A 23,465-nucleotide genomic window follows, 5' to 3' on the forward strand; every position below is an offset into this window, starting at 1 on the left:
AGAGACTAGTGTATTCCTACACGAATTAGTGAGGAAGCTAATGACGATGATCATGAAACTTTAGATCAAGTTACTATAGATCCTCGTAGGTCTTCCAGAGTATGGTCTGCATCAGAGTGGTACCGTAATCCTGTTCTAGAAGTCATGTTACTAGACCATGATGAACCTACTAACTATGAGGAAGCGATGATGAGCCCAGATTCCACGAAATGGCTTGAAGCCATCAAATCTGAGATGGGATCCATATATGAGAACAAAGTGTGGACTTTGGTGAACTTGCCCGATGATCGGCAAGCCATAGAATATAAATGGATCTTCAAGAGGAAGACGGACGCTGATAGTAGTGTTACTATCTACAAAGCTCGACTTGTCATGAAAGGTTTTTCAACAAGTTCAAGGTGTTGACTACAATGAGATTTTCTAAACTGTAGCGATGCTTAAGTCTGTCCGAATCATGTTAGCAATTGCCACGTTTTATGAAATCTGGCAAATGGATGTCAAAACTGCATTCCTTAATGGATTTCTTAAAGAATAGTTGTATATGATACAACAAGAAGGTTTTGTCAATCCTAAAGGTGCTAACAAAGTGTGCAAGCTCCAGCGATCCATCTATGGACTGGTGCAAGCATCTCGGAGTTGGAATATACGCTTTGATAGTGTGATCAAAGCATATGGTTTTATATATACTTTTTAAGAAGCCTATATTTATAAGAAAGTGAGTGGGAGCACTACAACATTTCTGATAAGTATATGTGAATGACATATTGTTGATCGAAAATAATGTAGAATTTTTCTGGAAAGCATAAAGGAATGTTTGAAAGGAGTTTTTCAAAGAAAGACCTCGGTGAATATGCTCACATATTGAGCATCAAGATCTATAGAGATAGAACAGGACGCTTGATAAGTTTTTTCAATGAGTACATACCTTGACAAGATTTTGAAGTAGTTCAGAATGGAACAGTTAAAGAAGGAGTTCTTACCTGTGTTGCAAGGTGTGAAGTTGAGTCAGACTCAATGCCCAACCACTGCAGAGAATAGAATGAGAATGATCACTGGACAGCGGTCAAAATTATCCTTAAGGACTAAGGAAATATTTCTCAATTATGGAGGTGATAAAGAGTTTGGCGTAAAGAGTTACATCGATGCAAGATTTGACACCGATCTGGATGACTCTAAGTCACAATCCGGATACATATTGAAAGTGGGAGCAATTAGCTAGAGTAGCTCCGTGCAGAGCATTGTAGACATAGAAATTTGAAAATTACATACGACTCTGAATGTGGCAGACCCGTTGACTAAACTTCTCTCACAAGCAAAGCATGGTCACTCTTTTGGGTGTTAATCACATAGCGATGTGAACTAGATTATTGACTCTAGTAAACCCTTGGGTGTTAGTCACATGGAGATGTGAACTAGTCACATAAAGATGTGAACTATTGATGTTAAAACACATGACGATGTGAACTAGATTACTGACTCTAGTGCAAGTCGGAGACTGAAGGAAATATTCCCTAGAGGCAATAATAAAGTTATTATTTATTTCCTTAATTCATGATAAATGTTTATTATTCATGCTAGAATTGTATTAACCGGAAACTTAGTACATGTGTGAATACATAGACAAAGAGAGTGTCACTAGTATGCCTCTACTTGACTAGCTCGTTACATCAAAGATGGTTAAGTTTCTGTCGGTGGGAAACGACACCTATGGGATCACAAGAATCCCTACTACGGTTGCGGGGCGCGGGGTCGTGAGAAGAGCAGGATTAGTAACCAACACAACGATCGTTTACACAGGTTTAGGCCGCGAGGATGCGTAAAACCCTAGTCCTGCTTTGGTGGATGTATTGAGTGTTCTTGAGCTCTTGAACTAGCTACGGTGGCTGTGTGGTTCAATAGAGCCAAATCCCTCTCCAGTACGCCATGGGCCTCCTTTTATAGTCGAAAGGGGCTGCCACGGTGATACACAGGAGGTGGAAAGGCCTACAGTGCTATGAGCCTATCGCTCGTATTACAGGACAAGACGCATTTAATGCGTAGCTTAGGTGTCCCCTTGCTTTATCGGGGACGGGAGCGAGGACCGTCCCATCCGTTGCTGCCCCCCCTCGCTTCGACACGCGCCCTGGCCAGTGATGCATGTGACGCCATGTAGGCAGGCAAGCAGCTGAGGTGGCGCGGTGGTGGAGCCTCCATGAAGATCTTAATGCCGCCACGTAGGCGCGTGCTGAGTTGGCCTGGAAGCTGCATGTTGCCACGCAGGTGCCTGCCCAGTTGGTTGGGCTGGCAGCTACATGTGAACGGCGATGAAGATTTGGTTGGTGCGGGCCTGGCAGTGGCCCCGCTGACGCCCTTGGCAAGGGTCTTGCCGGGGGGCCCGGCAAGGGTCTTGCCGTGGCGCTCTGGTGTCCCCGGCAAGGATCTTGCCGGGGGTCTTGCAGGTTTCCCCGGCAAGGATCTTGTCGAGGATCGTTACCTTCAACCCTCATCTGATCTTGAATATTGTTTGTCTTCACAAAGGTCTGCATGCCACCATGGAGGTGCCTCCCGATCTCTGGCCCAACATAGTTGATGGTGTTGGAGACCGTGGGTTCGAGGGTGGCGCACTCCGCTGGTGTGGGCGAGCCACCCCGGCAAGGGGCTTGCCGGGGCCGTTGAGGCTGCCCTGGCAAGGGTCTTGCCGGGGAAACCTACTTCACCCATCTGCTCTCTATGTCTCTCGGTCTTTGGTGTTGCGCTGATTGTCTTGTGTCTTCGACTCTTCCCTTTTGCCATGCTAAGTGTGGCTTCGGCATTTGACTCTAACTGCCCGTGCACAAGTAAGGGGTACAAAGGAGTGCCCCTACTTTAGTACACTGCTACCTCTTGAGCACTGTGTTGGATTTCCCCGAAGAGGAGAGGATGATGCAGTAAAGTAGCGTAAGTATTTCCCTCAGTTTTTGAGAACCAAGGTATCAATCCAGTAGGATACCACGCACAAGTCCCTCGTACCTACACAAAACGGTAGCAACTCGCAACCAACGCTTAGGGGTTGTCAATCCCTTCACGGTCACTTACGAGAGTGAGATCTGATAGAGATAATATTTTTGGTATTTTTGATAGATAGATGCAAAGTAAAAAGTAAAAGGCAAAGTAAAAACAAAGCAAGTAAATAAAGTGATATAGATTGATATGATGAGAATAGACACGGGGGCCATAGGTTTCACTAGTGGCTTCTCTTAAGAGCATAAGTATTCTACGCTGGGTGAACAAATTACTGTTGAGCAATTGACAGAAATGAGCATAGTTATGAGTATATCTAGGCAATGATCATGTATATAGGCATCACGTCCAAAACAAGTAGATCGAAACGATTCTGCATCTACTACTATTACTCCACTCATCAACCGCTATCCAGCATGCATCTAGAGTATTAAGTAAAAACAGAGTAACGCCTTAAGCAAGATGACATGATGTAGAGGGATAAATTCATGCAATATGATAAAAAAAACCATCTTGTTATCCTCGATGGCAACAATACAATACGTGTCTTGCAACCCTTTCTGTCACTGGGTAAGGACACCGCAAGATTGAACCCAAAGCTAAGCACTTCTCCCATTGCAAGAACTACCAATCTAGTTGGCCAAACCAAAAAGATAATTCGAAGAGACTTGCAAAGATAACTCAATCATACATAAAAGAATTCAGAGAAGAATCAAATTTTTCCATAGATAATACTGGATCATAAACCCAAAATTCATCGGTCTCAACAAACATGCCGCAAAAAGAAGATTACATTGAATAGATCTCCACGAGAGAGGGGGAGAACATTGTATTGAGATCCAAAAAGAGAGAAGAAGCCATCTAGCTACTAGCTATGGACCCGAAGGTCTAAAGTAAACTACTCACACTTCATCGGAGGGGCTATGGTTATGATGTAGAAGCCCTCCATGGTGGATGCCCCCTCCAGCGGAGCTCCGGAACAGGCCCCAAGATGGGATCTCGTGGATACAGAAGGTTGCGGCGGTGGAATTAGGTTTTTGGCTCCTGTTCTGATCGTTCAGGGATACGTAGGTATATATAGGAGGAAGGAGTACGTCGGTGGAGCTCCGAGGGGCCCATGAGGTAGGGGGCACGCCCTCCACCCTCGTGACCTCCTCAGAAGCTTCTTGGAGTAGGGTCCAAGTCACCTCGATCACGTTCGGTTGGAAAATCACGATCCTGAAGGTTTCATTCTGTTTGGACTCCGTTTGATATTCTGTTTCTTTGAAATACTAAAAAAGGCAAAAAAAACAGCAATTCTGGGCTGGGCCTCCGGTTAATAGGTTAGTCCCAAGAGTAATATAAAAGTGGAAAATAAAGCCCAATATAGTCCAAAACAGTAGATAAAGTAGCACGGAGCAATAAAAAATTATAGACACGTTGGAGACGTATCAGGCATCCCCAAGCTTAATTCCAGCTCGTCCTCGAGTAGGTAAATGATAAAAAAAGAATTTTTGATGCGGAGTGATACTTTGGCATAATTTCAATGTAAATCTTCTTAATTGTGATAGGAATATTCAGATCCGAAAGATTCAAGACAAAAGTTCATATTAACACAAAAATAATAATACTTCAAGCATACTAATCAAAGCAATCATGTCTTCTCAAAATAACATGGCCAAAGAAAGTTCATCCCTACAATTTCATATGGTTAGGCTATGCTTCATTTTCGTCACACAAAGATGTTCCCAACTTCTATACCCCCGATGACAAGCCAAGCAATTGTTTCATACTTAAATAATCTCAAACTTTTTCAACTTTCACGCAATACATGAGCGCGAGCCATGGATATAGCACTATGGGTGGAATAGAATATGATGATGGGGATTGTGTGGAGAAGACAAAAAGGAGAAGGTCTCACATTGACGAGGCTAATCGATGGGCTATGGAGATGCCCATAAATTGATGTCAACATGAGGAGTAGGGATTGCCATGCAACGGATGCAATAGAGCTATGAATGCTCAACAAAAGAAAAATAGTGGGTGCGCATCCAACTCGCTTGCTCATGAAGACCTAGGGCATTTTTAGGAAGCCCATCATTGGAATATACAAGCCAAGTTCTATAATGAAAAATTCCCACTAGTATAAAAAGACAACTTATGAGACTCACTATCATGAAGATCTTGGTGCTACTTTGAAGCACAATATATGAGACTCACTACACGAAGAACAAAGTGCTACTTTGAAGCACAAATGTGGTAAAAGGATAGTATTGTCCCTTCTCTCTTTTTCTCTCTCTTTTTTTTGTTTGGGCCTTTCTCTTTTTTTATGGCCTCTTTTTTTCGTCCGGAGTCTCATCCCGACTTATGGGGGAATCCTAGTCTCCATCATCCTTTCCTCACTTGGGACAATGCTCTAATAATGATGATCATCACACTTTTATTTTTCTTACAACTCAACAATTACAACTCGATATTTAGAACAAAGGATGACTCTATATGAATGCCTCCGGCGGTGTACCGGGATGGTGCAATGAATCAAGAGTGTCACATATGGAAAATAATGCATGGTGGTTTTGCCACAAATACGATGTCAACTACATGATCATGCGATGGCAATATGACAAAATTAATGTATGTCATGATGATGATGATGGAAGTTGCATGGCAATATATCTCGGAATGGCTATGGAAATGCCATGATAGGTAGGTATGGTGGCTGTTTTGAGGAAGATATAAGGAGGTTTATGTGTGATAGAGCTAATCGTATCACGGGGTTTGGATGCACCGTCGAAGTTTTCACCAACTCTCAAGGTGAGAAAGGGCAATGCATGGTACCGAAGAGGCTAGCAAAGGTGGAAAAGGTGAGAGTGCGTATAATCCATGTACTCAACATTAGTCAAAAGAACTCATATACTTATTGCAAAAAATTTAGAATCCATCAAAAAATTCAAGTACTATGCGCATGCTCCTAGGGGGGTAGATTGGTAGGAAAAGACCATCGCTCGTCCCCGACCGCCACTCATAAGGATGCACAAGCCAGGTACACTTCATGTTTCAAATTTGTTACACAACTTTACCCATACGTGCATGCTACGAGACTTCCAACTTAAACACAAGTATTTCTCAACTTCACAATTATAAACTAGCATGACTTTGATATTATTACCTCCATATCTCAAAACAATTATCAATCACCAAACTTATCTTTAGTATTAAATTTACTCAAAAGAAAGTTTCACATGTCTTGAACACTAAGTATATTAACATTAAGCAAATTACCATGCTGTCAATGACTCTCAAAATAATCTAAGTGAAGCATGAGAGATCAATAGTTTCTTTAAAACAAATCCACCACCGTGCTCTAAAAGATCTAAGTGAAGTACTAGAGCAAAAATTATCACACTCAAAAGATATAAGTGAAGCACTATGAGCAAAACTATCAAGCTCAAAAGATATAAGTGAAGCACATAGAGTATTCTACCAAATTCCAATTCATGTATGGCTCTCTCAAAACATGTGTACAGCAAGGATGATCGTGGTAGACTAACAAGCAAAGACACAAATAATACAAGACGCTCCAAGCAAAACACATATCATGTTGGTGAATAAAAATATAGCTCCAAGTAAATTACCGATGGAAGTGGATGAAAGAGGGGATGCCTTCCGTGGCATCCCCAAGCTTTGACTTTTTTGTGTCCTTGTATTATCTTGGGGGTGCCATGGGAATCCCCAAGCTTAGGCTCTTGCCACTCCTTGTTCCATAATCCATCAAAAGAATTCACCCAAAACTTGAAAACTTCACAACACAAAACTCAACAGAAATCTCATGAGCTCAGTTAGAGAAAGAAAACAAAAGACTACTTCAAGTTACTGTAATGAACTCATTCTTTATTTATATTGGTGTTAAACCTACTGTATTCCAACTTATCTATGGTTTATAAAATAATTTACTAGTCATAGATTCATCAAAATAAGCAAACAACACACGAAAAACAGAATCTGTCAAAAACAAGAACAGTCTGTAGCAATCTGTAACTAACGCAAACTTCTGGAACTCTAGAAATTCTAAAAAAATAGGAAGTCCTGGAAAAATGTTTTATTGATCAGCAGAAAAAAGAATCAACGCAAAAGCACATCCCTGTGATTTATCATAACTAAATTAGTGTGCCCAAAGTTTCTGTTTTTCAGCAGAATCAAATCAACTATCATCGTAGGTTATCCTATAGGTCCAACTTGACACAAACACTAATTAAAACATAAAACCACATCCAAACAGAAGGTAGATGGATTATTTATTCCTAAACAGAAGCAAAAACAAAAAACACAAAATAAAATTGGGTTGCCTCCCAATAAGCGCTATCGTTTAACGCCCCTAGCTAGGCATAAAAGCAAGGATAGATCTAGGTATTGCCATCTTTGGTAGGCAATCCATAAGTGGCTCTCATGATAGATTCATATGGTCATTTTATTTTCTTTCCAAGGAAGTGTTCCATACCCTTCTTTAAGGGAAATTGGAATCTAATATTCCCTTCCTTCATATCAATAATTGCACCAATCGTTGTAAGAAAAAGGTCTACCAAGAATAATAGGACATGAAGGATTGCAATTTATGTCAAGAACTATAAAATCTACGGGCACATAATTCCTATTTGCAACAATAATAACATCATTAATTCTTCCCATAGGCTTTTTAATAGTGGAATCCGCAAGATGCAAGTTTAGAGAGCAATCATCAAAATCACGAAAATCTAGCAAATCACATAAAGTTTTGGGGATAGTAGAGACACTAGCACCCAAATCACACAAAGCATGAAACTCGAAATCTTTAATTTTAATTTTAATAGTAGGTTCCCACTCATCATAGAGTTTTCTAGGGATAGAAACTTTCAACTCAAGTTTTTCTTCATAAGATTGCATCAAGGCATCAACAATGTGTTCGGTAAAGGCCTTATTTTGACTATAAGAATGAGGAGATTCTAGCACGGATTGCAACAAGGAAATACAACCAATCAAAGAGAAATTTTCATAATTAAATTCCTTGAGATCCAAAATAGTGGGTTTAGCAACATCTCGGTTTTTATTTATTTCAATCCCACTTTCATCAATTTCATCATCAAGATCTAGAAACTCCGAACTCTTAGAACACCTTATAGGTAAAGGAAGATAATCTTTAGATTCATCAAGATTCATATTGCAAAACAAAGATTTAATGGGGGACACATCAATAACTTTTAGATCTTCATCTTGATTTTCTTAGGAATTCGGTTTAGCGGCCATCTTATTGACTAAGGTAGCTTGCATATCCGAAATTTCGGCGGTCATTTTTTCAAGACGAGAAATTTGGGCCCTTATACCATCAAATTCTTTAGACATATCATCGAGTTCTTTATTCATAAAGCTCATAAAACTTTTTTGTTCCTTAAGTTCGTTTCTAAAGAAATTATTGTGCTCAAATTGCAAAACATAAACTTTCTAACATTGCTTTTGATCTCCTCTAGCCTTTTAAGGTGAAGGTCACCAAATCTAGGTAGAGCCATCGCGGCAAATAGGCAAACTAACACACGAGCATGCAGAAAGGCAAAGGGAAAAAGGCAAACGAGAAAGAGAGGAGGAGATCGGGAGAGAGAGGGCAAATAAAACGGAAAGGGTGAAGTGGGGGAGAGGAAAACGAGAGGCAAATGGCAAATAATTTAATGCGAGAGATAGGGATTGCGATGGGTACTTGGTATGGTTGACTTGCTTGCGTGAGCCTCCCCGGCAACGGCGCCAGAAATTCTTCTTGCTACCTCTTGAGCACTTCGTTGGATTTCCCCGAAGAGGAGAGGATGATGTCGTAAAGTAGCGTAAGTATTTCCCTCAGTTTTTGAGGACCAAGGTATCAATCCAGTAGGAGACCACGCACAAGTCCCTCGTACCTACACAAAATGATAGCAACTCGCAACCAACGCTTAGGGCTTGTCAATCCCTTCACGGTCTCTTATGAGAGTGAGATCTGATAGAGATAATACTTTTGGTATTTTTGATAGATAGATGCAAAGTAAAAAGTAAAAGGCAAAGTAAAAACAAAGCAAGTAAATAAAGTGATATAGATTGATATGATGAGAATAGACCCGGGGGCCATAGGTTTCACTAGTGGCTTCTCTCAAGAGCATAAGTATTCTACGGTGGGTGAACAAATTACTGTTGAGCAATTGACAAAAATGAGCATAGTTATGAGTATATCTAGGCAATGATCATGTATATAGGCATCACATCCAAAACAAGTAGATCGAAATGATTCTGCATCTACTACTATTACTCCACTCATCGACCACTATCCAGCATGCATCTAGAGTATTAAGTAAAAGCAGAGTAACGCCGTAAGCAAGATGACATGATGTAGAGGGATAAATTCATACAATATGATAAAAAACCCATCTTGTTATCCTCGATGGCAACAATACAATACGTGCCTTGCAACTCTTTCTGTCACTGAGTAAGGACACCGCAAGATTGAACCCAAAGCTAAGCACTTCTCCCATTTCAAGAACTACCAATCTAGTTGGCCAAACCAAAAAGATAATTCGAAGAGACTTGCAAAGATAACTCAATCATACATAAAAGAATTCAGAGAAGAATCAAATATTTTCCATAGCTAATACTGGATCATAAACCCACAATTCATCGTCTCAACAAACACACCGCAAAAAGAAGATTACATCGAATAGATCTCCACGAGAGAGGGGTAGAACATTGTATTGAGATCCAAAAAGAGAGAAGAAGCCATCTAGCTACTAGATATGGACCCGAAGATCTGAAGTAAACTACTCACACTTCATCGGAGGGGCTATGGTGATGATGTAGAAGCCCTCCATGGTGGATGCCCCCTCCGGCGGAGCTCCGGAACAGGCCCCAAGATGGGATCTCTTCGATGCAGAAGGTTGCGGCGGTGGAATTAGGTTTTTGGCTCCTGTTCTGATTGTTCGGGGATACGTAGGTATATATAGGAGGAAGGAGTACGTCGGTGGAGCTCCGAGGGGCCCATGAGGTAGGGGGCGCGCCCAGGGGGGCGCCCTCCACCCTCGCGACCTCCTCGGAAGCTTCTTGGAGTAGGGTCCAAGTCTCCTGGATCACGTTCGGTTGGAAAATCACGATCCCGAAGGTTTCATTCCGTTTGGACTCCGTTTGATATTCTGTTTCTTCAAAATACTAAAAAAGGCAAAAAAAAGCAATTCTGGGTTGGGCCTCCGGTTAATAGGTTAGTCACAAAAGTAATATAAAAGTGGAAAATAAAGCCCAATATAGTCCAAAACAGTAGATAAAGTAGCATGGAGCAATAAAAATTATAGATATGTTGGAGACATATCATACACCGACGGGAGTCCCCGGGACTGGGTCACACATAGGCACAATGCGTTGTTGGGCCAGGCCCAAATGGTGCGAGGGCAGACGGGGCGGTTTACACTACGGTAAAAACTTTTTGTCCGCTGCGCTTCCCCACAACCAGCGTTGAATGCGCGAAGTGGGGGTCGCTTGTGTGCGCATGATCGAAGCATGTTGGCGTCATCTTGTGGTGGATAGTAAAGAGGCGGCTTGCGTGTCTCCTCAAGACCGCAGGGCCACTGCTCATTTACTACCCTTACTTGGGAACCGTCGCTGCACGCGTCCCATTGCGCCCGTCTCTTGCGCCACGTTTGCTGCATGCATGAGCAGAGCGAATGACAGGTGCGCGGGATACGAGAAGTCGCGCGCGCGTGGGTCGATTCCCACGCGCCTTTAATTGAGCGGCGCGGGTGGTCGACAGCCCCGCCTGTTGTCACTTCAATGGGGCGGATTGGCCGAAAGGGGCGGCCGAGCCCTGCCCTCGCCCCTTTATAAAGAGGGGAGTAGGAGGAACGGCGCCTCTCAATCCTTCATCATCCGCTTCTCCCCATTCCTGCTTCCTCCTTCCTTTTGCCATGGCGAGGGGGCGTGGCGACGCTTCATCGGTGGTAGCGAGGGTCTCGGCTAGACAATGCATCGCTCCTCCCCAAGAGCTCGTAGCGGCGGAGACGGCCGTTAGAGGGAGGGGGAGGGGGCGAGATCAAGGCCGTCGCGATGCTCGAGGGAGAGGAGGACGGGGCGGCAGATCGGCCTCGCCTCCGCCAGCGGCCCTTCCCCCAGTGGAGGGCCAGGTCGGGGATAACCCTTACGAGTTCTTCATCAGGCTGTGCCAGCCGCCGCGCCATCGTCTTCGCCTCCGACCCCATTTGCGCGGGAGATGGAGCTGCACCCGCCGCAGGTGCTGCGGCTGCATATGAGGGGTTGTGGGAACAATGGCACATGGGCGGCGTTGAGTTCCCCGCCCCTCACATCATATATCTTCGCCGAGGGTGGAGGACTTTTGCCCACATCCACAGCCTGATGGAGGGGCTCACTCTCCATTTCAAATCAATGGAGAGCGGCCTCCTCTCCGTCAAGGTCTTCGGGCACTTCGGGACTCGCATAAGGTGCTGCGTGGAGAGCTCCTCTAACAATGGAAACTCTTCCTCAAGAGAGAGTGACGAGGAGGACAGAGGGGCAGATGACAGGGACGAGTCCGACTAGGCCTCGGACGCCCCGCGCCTGGGCGGTTGCGACAGCAGCAGCATCTGCACCTGGCCGATCCTCTGGCAGAATCTACCGGGGGAGGGGGCCGCTCCTTGAACTTCTCGGGGTCGTCTCCTTGGGCGGCGGCGTTGGGAGGCTGCGGAAGAGGAAGAGGGTGGGCAGCAAGGCCGTCAAGTCGGAGTACGCGGGCACCGGCGCCTTCATCGCGTATTGATGTCCTGCCGCCTCGTCTTCGAGCTCTTCCCCCGGCGCCGTCATCACAAGCCAGCCTTTGGACGGCCATTGAGATGTTCTCTTGGTGCTTTCTGCCGCTCATAGCTCGCCTAGGCGCCCCTTTTGCCCCTTTTCGCTTCCTTGACCTGCTTCCTGAGGAGAGGGCGGAAAGGGATTACGGGCATTTTATCTCTTTTTAGTCTGTAAGCCTTCGGGCCTTTGTTAAATTTAGAACCTGTAATCCTCTTGCTCATGTTTTTCACTCCGTATGAACTGTACCTGTACGGGATATTTTTAATGAAAAAGGGATGTTTGTCGGGTTTTTCGTTTGTGGGTGAAACCCGCGACAATGAGCGAATCCTTGTTATTATTTAAGATAAACGTTTTTCTCCCGGTAACAGGCCTTGCCGTCCCCCCACTTTGCTCGACCTTTCTCACGCCCTTGGCGGAGGCAGGGATAAAGTGGGCTTAGGCTCCTCGTTCCATTTCCTTGCTGCCACGACTACAACCAAATCCGGACCCAGGAGATAATCCTTGGGTACAGAAAAAGGGGTGCATGGTAGCCTAGAAATAAAATGAGGTTTCACATATCCCAGTTCCATATCGAAATGCATGATAGAGGATACAAGACTTATCTGGATCTGCAACCCCCGGCAACCTTGGCTTGCCGCGATTGGAGTCTTGTACTTTCAGCCCCCGACAACTTTGGTTTGCCGGGGTCGGGATGCTAATCCATTCCCTTTCTTCCAAATAACTCGGCAGAAGTGCTCATGTGCCCTGCGAACCAAAGAGGACAGAAAAGAATAGAGAGACGCGCACTCGACCTCTAAGCTAGGGGTTAGCCGCCGCTAAGCACTATCAACCCTAACCGAGGAAGAGACTCGACCTAGCATGCATGCTATAACTTAGGGCGCCAGCGCTTCATTTATTTATGCTCAGGGTCTGCGCCTGGCTTTGTACAAAGGGTTACATGCCTTGTCGGCAAGGCTTGTACAAAAGGTGGCTTGCCGGCAGGCCTGGCAGCCGCGCCCTATGGGTAAAACTTGTGAAGATGCTCGATGTTCCAGGAGTTGCTCACTGGAATGGCATCTTCGGTCTCCAGGCGGACTGCTCCAGGCCTGGTGACTCATGTTACCCGATAAGGGCCTTCCCACTTTGGCATCAACTTGTTGGAATTCTTGGCTGACTGAACATGCCGAAGAACAAGGTCACCTTCCTCAAAGCTCCGGGCATGAACCTTGCGGCTATGGTAGCGGTGCAAGGCTTGCTGGTAGCGTGCTGCTCTCATAGCCGCCCGGAGACGATCTTCCTCAAGGAGTGTTGCATCATCTTGCTGCAATCGCTCTTGCTCAAGCTCATCATAAGCGAGCACTCGAGGTGACCCATATATGAGTTCCATGGGGAGAACTGCTTCTGCCCCGTAGACCAGGGCAAAGGGTGTCTGGCCGGTGGCTCGATTTGGCGTCATTCTAATCGACCAAAGAACCACTGGCAACTCGTCAATCCAGCGCCTTCCGCTCTTGCGCAGCCTGTCAAAAGTATTTGTTCTTAAGCCTCGTAGAACTTCAGCATTTGCTCTCTCTACTTGGCCGTTGCTTTGTGGGTGTTCCACGGAAGCAAAACAGACCTTGCTGCCGAGATCCTCAATGTACTGCATGAAGGCGTGGCTTGTGAACTGTGTGCCGTTGTCGGTGATGATCCTATTGGGTACCCCAAAACGGCAAACTAGCCCCTTGAAGAACTTGATGGCTGACTGCGCTATCACGTTCCTCACTGCTTCCACCTCTGGCCACTTTGTGAACTTGTCGATTGCAACATACAAGTACTCAAAGCCCCCGACAACACGAGGGAAAGGGCCCAATGTGTTGAGCCCCCAGACCGAGAAGGGCCAGGAGAGAGGGATGGTTTGAAGGGCTTGAGCTGGTTGATGAAGCTTCTTTGAATGGAACTGGCACGCTTCACACTTGGTTACTAGTGTCGTCGCATCCTGGATGGCAGTGGGCCAGAAGAAACCTTGCCGGAAAGCCTTGCCAGTAAGGGCCCTCGACCCTATGTGGGAGCCACATATGCCTCCATGTATCTCTGCCAACAGCTCTAGTCCTTCCTCCCGAGAGATGCACTTCAATTTCACCCCATTCGTTCTTTTTTCTGTACAAGGCGTTGTCAATGAATTGGTACAGAGCAGACCGGCGGGGTACTCTCTTTGCCTCTTCCTGCTCCTCAGGAAGCTCTCCTCTTTGGAGGAATCGTACGGTGTGTTGTGCCCATGCCGGAGCCCGTGGCTCGACTACAAGGATCAAAGGCATCTCTTCTGCCACGGGAGCGGCCTTCTCTACGACCATGGCCTGAGGCCCTGCCGGAGTTGGTTGCCCCGCGGCAGGATCGGCATCCACGGCAACATGTTCGCCAGCGGCTTCGGGGAGCATGGCGGGGAAGTACTTGTCGGGTCCTAGCTTCCTCCGCTTTTTCTGCCCGCTTGATGGTTCGACGGATGGTTGAGTTAACTAAAGCACAAAAGTTCCTGGTTCCACAAGTAGCTTGAGGGCAGCGCACTTTGACAGGTTGTCGGCGATGTCGTTTTCCGTCCGAGGGACATGCTCCGCTTGTATACCGTCAAAGCGCTCCTCTAGTTTCCTCACTTCATCCACGTAAGCTTCCATCAACGGGCTTCGGTAATCTTTGTTGATCTGCCTGACGACGAGCTACGAATCACGCCTGACAATGAGCTTTTTGACTCCGAGGTCCGCCACGATCCTGAGACCGGCAAGCAAGCCCTCGTACTCGGCGGTGTTGTTAGTTGACATCTCCTGGGAAAAGCGCATTTGGACAACATACCTGAGGTGCTCTCCGGTGAGTGCGACAAGCAGCACACCTGTACCGGCGCCTTGCAGCGAAAAAGCCCCATCAAAGTACATGATCCAGTTGCGGCTCATTTCCTTGCCGGGGAGAGTGGTCTCCTGTACCTCTTTGTCGGGCGTCGAGGTCCATTCTGCAACGAACTCCGCCAAGACTCTGCTCTGAATTGTCGAGATGCTTTGAAACTTTAGACTGAAACTTGACAGCTCCAGGGCCCATTACACGATCCTCCCCATTGCATCTGGGTTATGCAGTATCCGTTGCAAGGGGAGGTGGGTGACCACGGTGATCTCGTGCACTTGGAAGTAATGACGCAGCTTCCTCGAGTCCATAAGGAGGCCTAAGAGCATTTTTTGCACACCTGAGTACCTCGACCTAGCCCCCTGCAAGAGGGAGCTGACGAAGTACACCGGGTGCTGCACCATTTTCTTCTTCTGTGCCACTTCACCCAGTCACATGGGCCCTGTCGCACTGGCGTCAGCCTCTGCCGGGGACTAAGTCTTGCCGGGACCGAGCCCTGCCGGGGAAGGTTCTGGCTCGCCATCCGTTGACCCCGCCACTGTCGCTGCCTCTTTGTCGACCTCTCTTTGCGCCACTAGTGCGTCGCTAACCACCTGATTCGTTGCCGCTAGGTACAGCAGCAACGGTTCATGTGGTTTGGGTGCAACCAGCACTGGGGTAGAGGGGAGGTACTTCTTCAAATCCTGCAGCACTGCCTCGGCCTCCGGGGTCAACTCCATCGGGCCCGTCTTCTTCAAGATCTTGAAGAAGGGAAGGGCACGCTCCGCGGACTTGGAGATGAATCTGCTCATGGAGGCAATGCAGCCAGTGAGCCGACGCACATCTTTGATCCGTTTAGGTGCCTCAATCTACTCGATGGCCTTGATCTTATCTGGGTTTGCCTCAATCCCGCACTGCGACACAAAGAACCCGAGAAGCTTGCCGGACGAGACACCGAAGACACACTTCTCAGGGTTCAACTTGAGGTTGATCTTGCGTAGGTTCGCAAATGGTTCCTCCAGATCTTGCACAAGTGTTGCTTTGTCCTTGATTTTGACCACTATGTCATCCATATAAGCTTCCATATTTCTATGTAGATGGGGCTCAAAACCAATTTGGACTGCTCTCGCAAAGGTTGAACCAGCACTCTTCAACCCGAAAGGCATCCGTAAAAAGGAATACGTACCACATGGGGTGATGAATGCTGTCTTCTCCTCGTCTTCTTTCGTCATGAAGATCTGGTGGTACCCTGAGTAGGCATCAAGGAATGATAACAGGTCACACCCAGCCGTGGAGTCGACAATCTGGTCGATGCGCGGTAACAGGAAGGGATCCTTTGGACAAGCTTTATTGATGTCTGTGTAATCAATACATAGTCTCCACTTCCCATTTGCCTTGCGCACCACTACCGGGTTGGCTAACCACATCGGATGGAGCACTCCCCTTACCAAGCCTGCAGTCTCTAGTTTTCTGATCTCCTCCGTGATGAACTCCTGCCTTTCCAGAGCTTGCTTGCTGACCTTCTGCTTGACGGGCTGTGCGTGAGGACAGACAGCAAGATGGTTCTCAATCACTTCCCTGGAAACGCCAGGGATGTCGGAGGCTTGCCATCCAAACACATCGATATTCACCCGTAGGAAAGTAAGGAGTCTGCTTTCCTATTTGCTGTCGAGGGTGGAGCTTATGGTAAAAGCTCCCCCCCCCCCGTGTTGTCCTCCTTGATAGGCACCTTCTTGGTCTCTGGTGGTGCAGCTCTGGACTTCTTGCTCTTGCCGGTGGAGCTCTCTGGCACGTCCTCAACGGGAGCGCAACACCCCGAAGAGGTGCGCTTGCCGGAGTGGGTGCGAGGGGTCTTGCCGGTCTTTTTCCCTCCCGGGGCTCCGTCGGCAGGAGCAGGTGCCTTGGCGGCAGCTGCTGCAACTGCTTCCCGGTAGAGTTGGTCGGTGCAAATCAACGTGTCTTTCTTGTCGGAGGGGACGGTGATGATGTTCATCGGCCCGGGCATCTTCAGCGTGTTATAGGCGTAATGTGAAGCCGCCGTGAACTTGTCTAGTGACGGGCGGCCGAGAATCCCGTTGTAGGGCAAGGGGATCTCGGCTACATCAAAGACAATCCTCTCCATCATGTAGTTCAGCTCACCTCCGAATGTCACGGGTAGCGTGACCTTTCCCTTTGGCTGGCTCCTCCCCAGGTTGGCCCCTTGGAACGTGCCTGTCTCCTCGAGGTCTCCATCAGGGATCTGCAGCCTCTTGATCACAACAGGTGAGATCAAGTTCAGACCGGCCCCGCCGTCCACTAGCATCTTCGTCACCTTGAGGTTGCGGATTGTTGGTGAAACCAACAATGGCAAGCACCCCGACCGTAGTAGTGCGGTTAGGATGGTCCTCGGTGTCGAAGATGATAGGCGTGCTAGACCACTTCAGCAGCTTCCGTGCGTCGAGCGACGGATCCACCGCTGTGATCTCAAGCGCCCACTGCTCGAGCTGGCGGTGGGATGTATGCAGCGAGGCGCCACCATCGATGCACATGGCTTATGTGGTTTTCTGGAATCGTGGTCGCCGGCCTCATCATCCTTGTCATGATCATCGTCTTACGGCTTCTTGTCGCGGCCCCGGGCGGGCCTCTACTGCAGATTATCTTTGCCGCGGCGGCCTCCTTGGCCGCCACGCTTCTTGCCGGATCCCTCGTGTAACATCCCAAATTTTCAATTTGGAATGTTATACATAGATCATCATGCATATCATATTTTTGTTGCATCTTTGGCTCGATCCTAGAAATTGTACGCAACTCAAGGACCCACGGAGAGAGTTGGGGATTTTGTTATTTTCTTATTTGGGTATTTCTCAAATTTTGAAAATGGGATCATTGATTTTATTTATTTTATCTTCAATTATTTCTACTACCAAAAATTCAGAGAGGGAATAAAATGACTTTCCCAAAATAAAGAAATAATGAAGATTTAATAAAAAAAATCAAATAAGATTTATTTTGGAGTTTTTCGCTTTTTATTTGAATTTAGGAAAAATGCACGTTTTTCAAAATTGCATTTAGGCCCCAAATAAATGTTCATCTAGTCCGGCTTGATTTTAGAAGCCGGGCAAAATTTATTTCGGGATTTTTGGAGTCCATTAAGTATTTCTTTTTATTTTTCTACCAACCGTGATCTTTTTTAAAAAAAACGCGCACCGACCTCGGGCCGTGCCCGAGCGGGACTCCGCTCGGGGGGCAATTTATAAAGCGCCCGACCCGGCGCCCCAGCCCCCCAGCTCGCCCCGCCGCCAGCCCGATCCGCCGCCGCCGCCGCCGCCAGCGCCGCCGCCTGCTGTCGCCGGACCCGCCGGAGCCCCGCCGGACTTCGTCGTCGCCGCCGCCAAGGTTCGCCGCCACCTTGAACCGCGTGCCGCCGGTTTTCTTAAAAACCGGGCGGTTTTCGTTACGATTTTTTTCGTTTTTTTTAGTTTCGGTTTTTTTTCGGTTTAGGTTAATTAGCGGACGTTCGTCTGTTAGTTCGTTTTAACGAACACCTTCGTCAGATTCGTTAAATTAACGAACGTTTGTTGGTTAATCCGTTCGTCGTTTTTCTTTTTCTCGTATTTTCCGCGGTTATTTTCTGATCGCGATTTCTGATCCGATTTTCGTTTTAGTATAACTTTTCGCTCGTTTATCAGAATCAGGCGATTCAAGCGCCTGGAGTTTCGTCTCGAAACCCTCTTTCCGAATAATCAACTTAAACAAGTTTTTTCCGCTGTAAAATTTGACTTAGATCCAGATTAGTAAAACGAAGCTGTTTTCTTTCGCCGTTTGACTTTCGTTGCTTTGTTTGATTTGGTTCTTTTTGCAATCCGGAGTTCTTAAGTTGAACATTCTGGTTGGATCTTTTATTCAAGTTTTACCTGTGCATTAGATGAGTACTTATTGTATGCTTGTTTGTTTGTCTGCGATAGAATACCCGGAGTGCGCCGCCTGTTACTTCGAGTCTCTAGGTCTCGCGGATCATCAGCAAGGCAAGTAACACTTGATCATACCTTTCTACTACCCAGTTTTTATGCATTAGATCTATCCTCAAACATTGCATGATTAGGATCTAATTAAATTGTGGGATGGTAAGTAGATGAGGTAGTACCTATTACCTGTTTTATTATCAAACCTTTGGGAGTTACTTCTATGTTTGCTTATTATGCCATGCTATGCTAGTAGACGTGGATTGGGTGAGTGAATATCCATGACAGATGTGAGATTGTTAATTAATGGTTTATTTAAGGTGGCAACTTAAACACACATCTGGGTGGATTAAGGCACCTGTTTTCTAGCAGGACTTGCCTGTATTTCTTCGGACCGCCACCCAGGCTCAAAGGGATCATGAGATTATTCAAACTAGAAACTTACGTGTGCAGCCACATGCTATTATGGGATCTAGCATAGTTGACTAAGTTGTGCGAACTCTTACGGGGTGGACTAGCAAATGTAGGGGATGTAGGTTGGTACGGTCTACCCCTCACGTAAGGTGCTAGTGCTTCTGAAAGACTATGTCTCGGTCATCCGTTTCTCAAACACCATGTAGTGCGGGAAACCAAGCGGAGGCGATCGAGTCATGTGGGGAAAAGTGCGCAAACCTCTGCAGAGTGTATAAACTAATCATGATTAGCCGTGTCCCCGGTTATGGACATCTTGAGTATCTAGTACTTGATTATCATGTGAATCTCATCATGTTACTTTAATTAATATTGTTGGGTGTTAATGAGTACTTTTTAATTGGGATTGAGGATGTTGTCAACCATTCTCAATGTTTAACAACCACCATGATAGTTAAATGAATTTATTCCTTTGCAGTAGGGAAAATGTGGCTTTATGCAAAAACTGTAACCATAGAGCTTTACCACCAGCCAAATATGCATGTAGTATAGCCTATCTCCATTGTTATTCTCTATGTGTTACATTGCCAGCATATTCCATGTGCTGACCCATTTTCGGGCTGCAACGTTTCATGTTGCAGGCTTTTCAGACGACGAGTAAGGTGCTTTCAGGTCGTGGTTCTATACTCAGTGATGCCATTGGAGTTGATGGACTCGCTTATCTTCCAAGCCTTCCGCTGTTATCATTTTAGATGGCCTTAAGCCATATTTATTTCATTAAGTTCTCTTTTGAGACATTCGATGTAATAAGTGTGTGATTGCTACTCTGTTATAAATCCTCCAAGTACTGTGTGGTGTCAGCATTATTGATCCAGGGATGACACAGAGCACAGAGACTTGACCGTCTGAGGTCGGGTCGCTACAAAGGTGGTATCAGAGCACACGCTGACTATAGGACACGACCACTAAGCTTAAGCCCTAGATCACTACTCTTTCTTCTCATTTCTGATTCCTCATCTTTTCTATTCTTTAGGATGATGGATGCAAGGATCAAGTTCGCGCAACCAGATGAGAATTCACCTTTTGGATGTCACTTGAAGGAAGCCGCTAGATACTTGAACATAGGAGTACCATGCTTCACTGGAACTTTCAACGCCCCTTTACCCGAAGAGGAGCGCTGGAGGATCCAAGTCTACATTCCAGGAAGGACATTTGCACCAGTCACAGAGCCAATAGAGTTTACCTTTGATGTGCCAACATGGAGCCTAGGAAAGAGCATGGCAGCTCACATCGCCATGGGACGAATTGGAGAAGTTTACTACAACAACCTAAAGAATACTATCTACCAGATTTGTGGGCGCCGAGATGAGCATTGGGAGATGATCGCCACCAGGAGGGATAGATCAATCACAGCTTATATTCAGGAGTTAAACCAACACATCCGACGCCAGGAGAACCAGATGTGCGCAGATATGGAGGAGCTACAGAAGGCTATGACTAGGATCAAGGAGCTAGAAGTAGAACTCAAGGCTACGCGCAAAGATTATATGGAAGAAATCGTCGCTCTAGTAAGACAGAACGGTGATCTTAAGGAGAAGATTGGAGTATTCATGGGAGGTTCAGCACCCAGAGGAGAAGAGGATGAACCTACTTGCCCAGATAATTATATCATCATCGACGACACCGACTCGGATCCCGACGACAGCGATGATGACTATGTTGATGAAGCTGGAGCAGATATCATGGAATCTGCATCGGAGCAGTTTTTCTAGTTGACCACCGTAACAGTAGTAGAATTTTCCACCATTTAACTAGTTTTAGTCCAAGCACTTTTGTAACGATAGTTAGACCATTGTATGCCCTTGTTTGAATTGATTGGAATGATATTGTGTGTTTTGTCACATGTGCATATGGGTAGTGTATTCTCACTAGACCTCATTCTATTCTTAACTCTCCCCTTTAAACCCTCAGATGCCTTCGAGACGTGACCCCGAGTTTGTTTTTCTGCCAGAGATCACTCAGTTGATTCAGCAGCAGAATACCTTGATTCAAACATTGGTACAGAACCAAGGCAACAACAGCAACCCGCCACCACCACCTGTTGACCATTTGACCTGTTTCTTAAGGCTGAATCCGCCGATGTTTTCCAATAGCATCGAGCCGATTGTTGCAGATGATTGGCTCCGTAAGATAGGGAGGGAGTTGACCACTGCAGGATGTACAGATGGAGAAAGGGTGAAGTTTGCTGCACATCAGCTTGACGGACCCGCAGCAGCATGGTGGGAGAATTTTACAGCCACTTACCCTGTAGACACTGTCACATGGAATCAGTTTCAGCAAGCTTTTCGTACTGCCCATGTTTCAGCAGGAGCTATGGCCATGAAGAAGCGTGAGTTTCACAACTTACGCCAAGGAGGACGGACAGTTGGCCAGTATGTGGATGATTTTAGTAAGCTAGCACGTTATGCCCCAAATGACGTTGCTACGGATGTAGCTAAGCAGGAGAAGTTTCTAGAAGGACTGAATGATGAGCTGAGCATGCAGTTGATGGTAGCCACCTTCAATAACTACCAGGAGTTAGTAGATCGTGCTCTTATGATTGAAGGGAAGCAGCAGCAGATTGATAATCGTAAGAGGAAGTATGCACAGGGGAAGTATAATTCTGGAGCTCAGCAGAAGCCACGCTTTACCCCAAAGTCAGGAGGACATTTTCATCATACTCATGGAGGAGGTAGCTCGCACAATCACAATGGCACAAACAATGGAAACGGGAATGGAGGAAGCAATGGACAAAGCCGCACCAACCCGTCAACACCATCCAAAGCAGACCTGAGCCATATCACCTGTTATAAGTGCCGCAAGACGGGGCATTATGCAAATGATTGCCCAGAAGCCCAAAATGGAAATGGCAATGGAAGCTCAGGAAAGAAGCCGAACCCTTTCAACCGGGGGCAAGTGAACCACGTTACCGTGGAGGAGGTTGAACTCAGCCAGATGCAGTAATAGGTAAGTTTTTGGTTAAGGCATTTACTGCAGTTGTTCTTTTCGATACTGGTGCATCACATTCATACATATCAAGGGGATTGGTGGATAAATATAACTTGCCAACCCAAGCACTTAGGTCACCCATGCTAGTAACCTCACCCGGAGCAGAGTATACGGCTAGTAAATGGTGTGATCGACTGCCATTAAGGATTGGACACCATGTATTTCCCTCGGACCTAATAGTTTTGGAATCGCAATGTTTGGATGTGATATTAGGCATGGATTGGTTATCAAAGTATGGAGGGAACATTGATTGCGTCACTAAGTCGATTATGCTTACCACCCCTGAAGGAAGAAGGATCAAGTATGTATCACGGCATGAGCCGAGGAGAGCACATGTAAATTCCTTATCAGGAGTTGTGCAGGAGGAAGTACCAGTGGTAAGGGATTTTCCCGATGTATTTCCAGAAGAGTTGCCAGGCATGCCACCGGATAGAGACATTGAGTTTTTAATTGAGCTACTGTCAGGCACTGGACCTATATCCAAGAGACCGTACAGGATGCCAGCCCAAGATTTGGAGGAAATTAAGAAGCAAATTAAGGAGTTGTTGGATAAAGGTTTTATTCGCCCAAGTTCTTTGCCTTGGGGATCGCCAGTACTTCTGGTGGAAAAGAAGGATGGATCGTTAAGAATGGTTGTTGATTATCGCGGATTGAATGAAGTAACAATCAAGAACAAGTACCCACTACCAATGATCAATGATCTGTTTGATTGGTTGCAAGGATCTAAGGTGTTTTCCAAGATCGATTTGCGATCAGGGTACCATCAGTTGAAGATTCGAGAGCAAGATATACCGAAGACGGCTTTTACCACCAGGTACGGGCTGCATGAGTATACTGTTATGTCATTTGGTCTGACTAACGCCCCAGCCTATTTTATGAACATGATGAACAAGGTGTTTATGGAGTTTTTGGATAAGTTCGTCGTGGTGTTCATTGATGATATTTTGGTTTACTCGAAGAATGAAGAGGAACATAAGGAACACTTGTGTTTGGTACTCGAGAAGCTCAAAGAACATCAGCTATACGGCAAGTTCAGCAAGTGTGAGTTTTGGTTGAAGGAAGTTGGATTTCTCGGACATGTTATATCCGGAGAAGGTATTGCCGTAGACCCCACTAAAGTTGTCACTGTGACAAACTAGGAGGCACCAACCACAGTTGGAGAGATCAGGAGTTTCCTTGGACTCGCAGGATACTACCGAAGATTCATTGAAAATTTCTCGAAGATTGCCAAGCCTATGACAGAGTTGTTGAAGAAGGATACTAAGTTCATTTGGACTGAGGAGTGTGAGGCTAGTTTCCAGGAGTTGAAGAAACGTTTGGTTACCTCAACAGTATTAATTCTGCCAGACCAGACTAAGGATTATGAAGTGTATTGCGACGCTTCATGTCGAGGACTTGGAGCAGTGCTTATGCAGGAGGGAAGAGTTGTTTCGTATGCTTCACGACAGCTTAAGCCTCATGAGTTGA

The sequence above is a fragment of the Triticum aestivum genome, chromosome 6B, assembly GCF_018294505.1.
Source record: "Triticum aestivum cultivar Chinese Spring chromosome 6B, IWGSC CS RefSeq v2.1, whole genome shotgun sequence".
Taxonomy (NCBI): Eukaryota; Viridiplantae; Streptophyta; class Magnoliopsida; order Poales; family Poaceae; genus Triticum; species Triticum aestivum.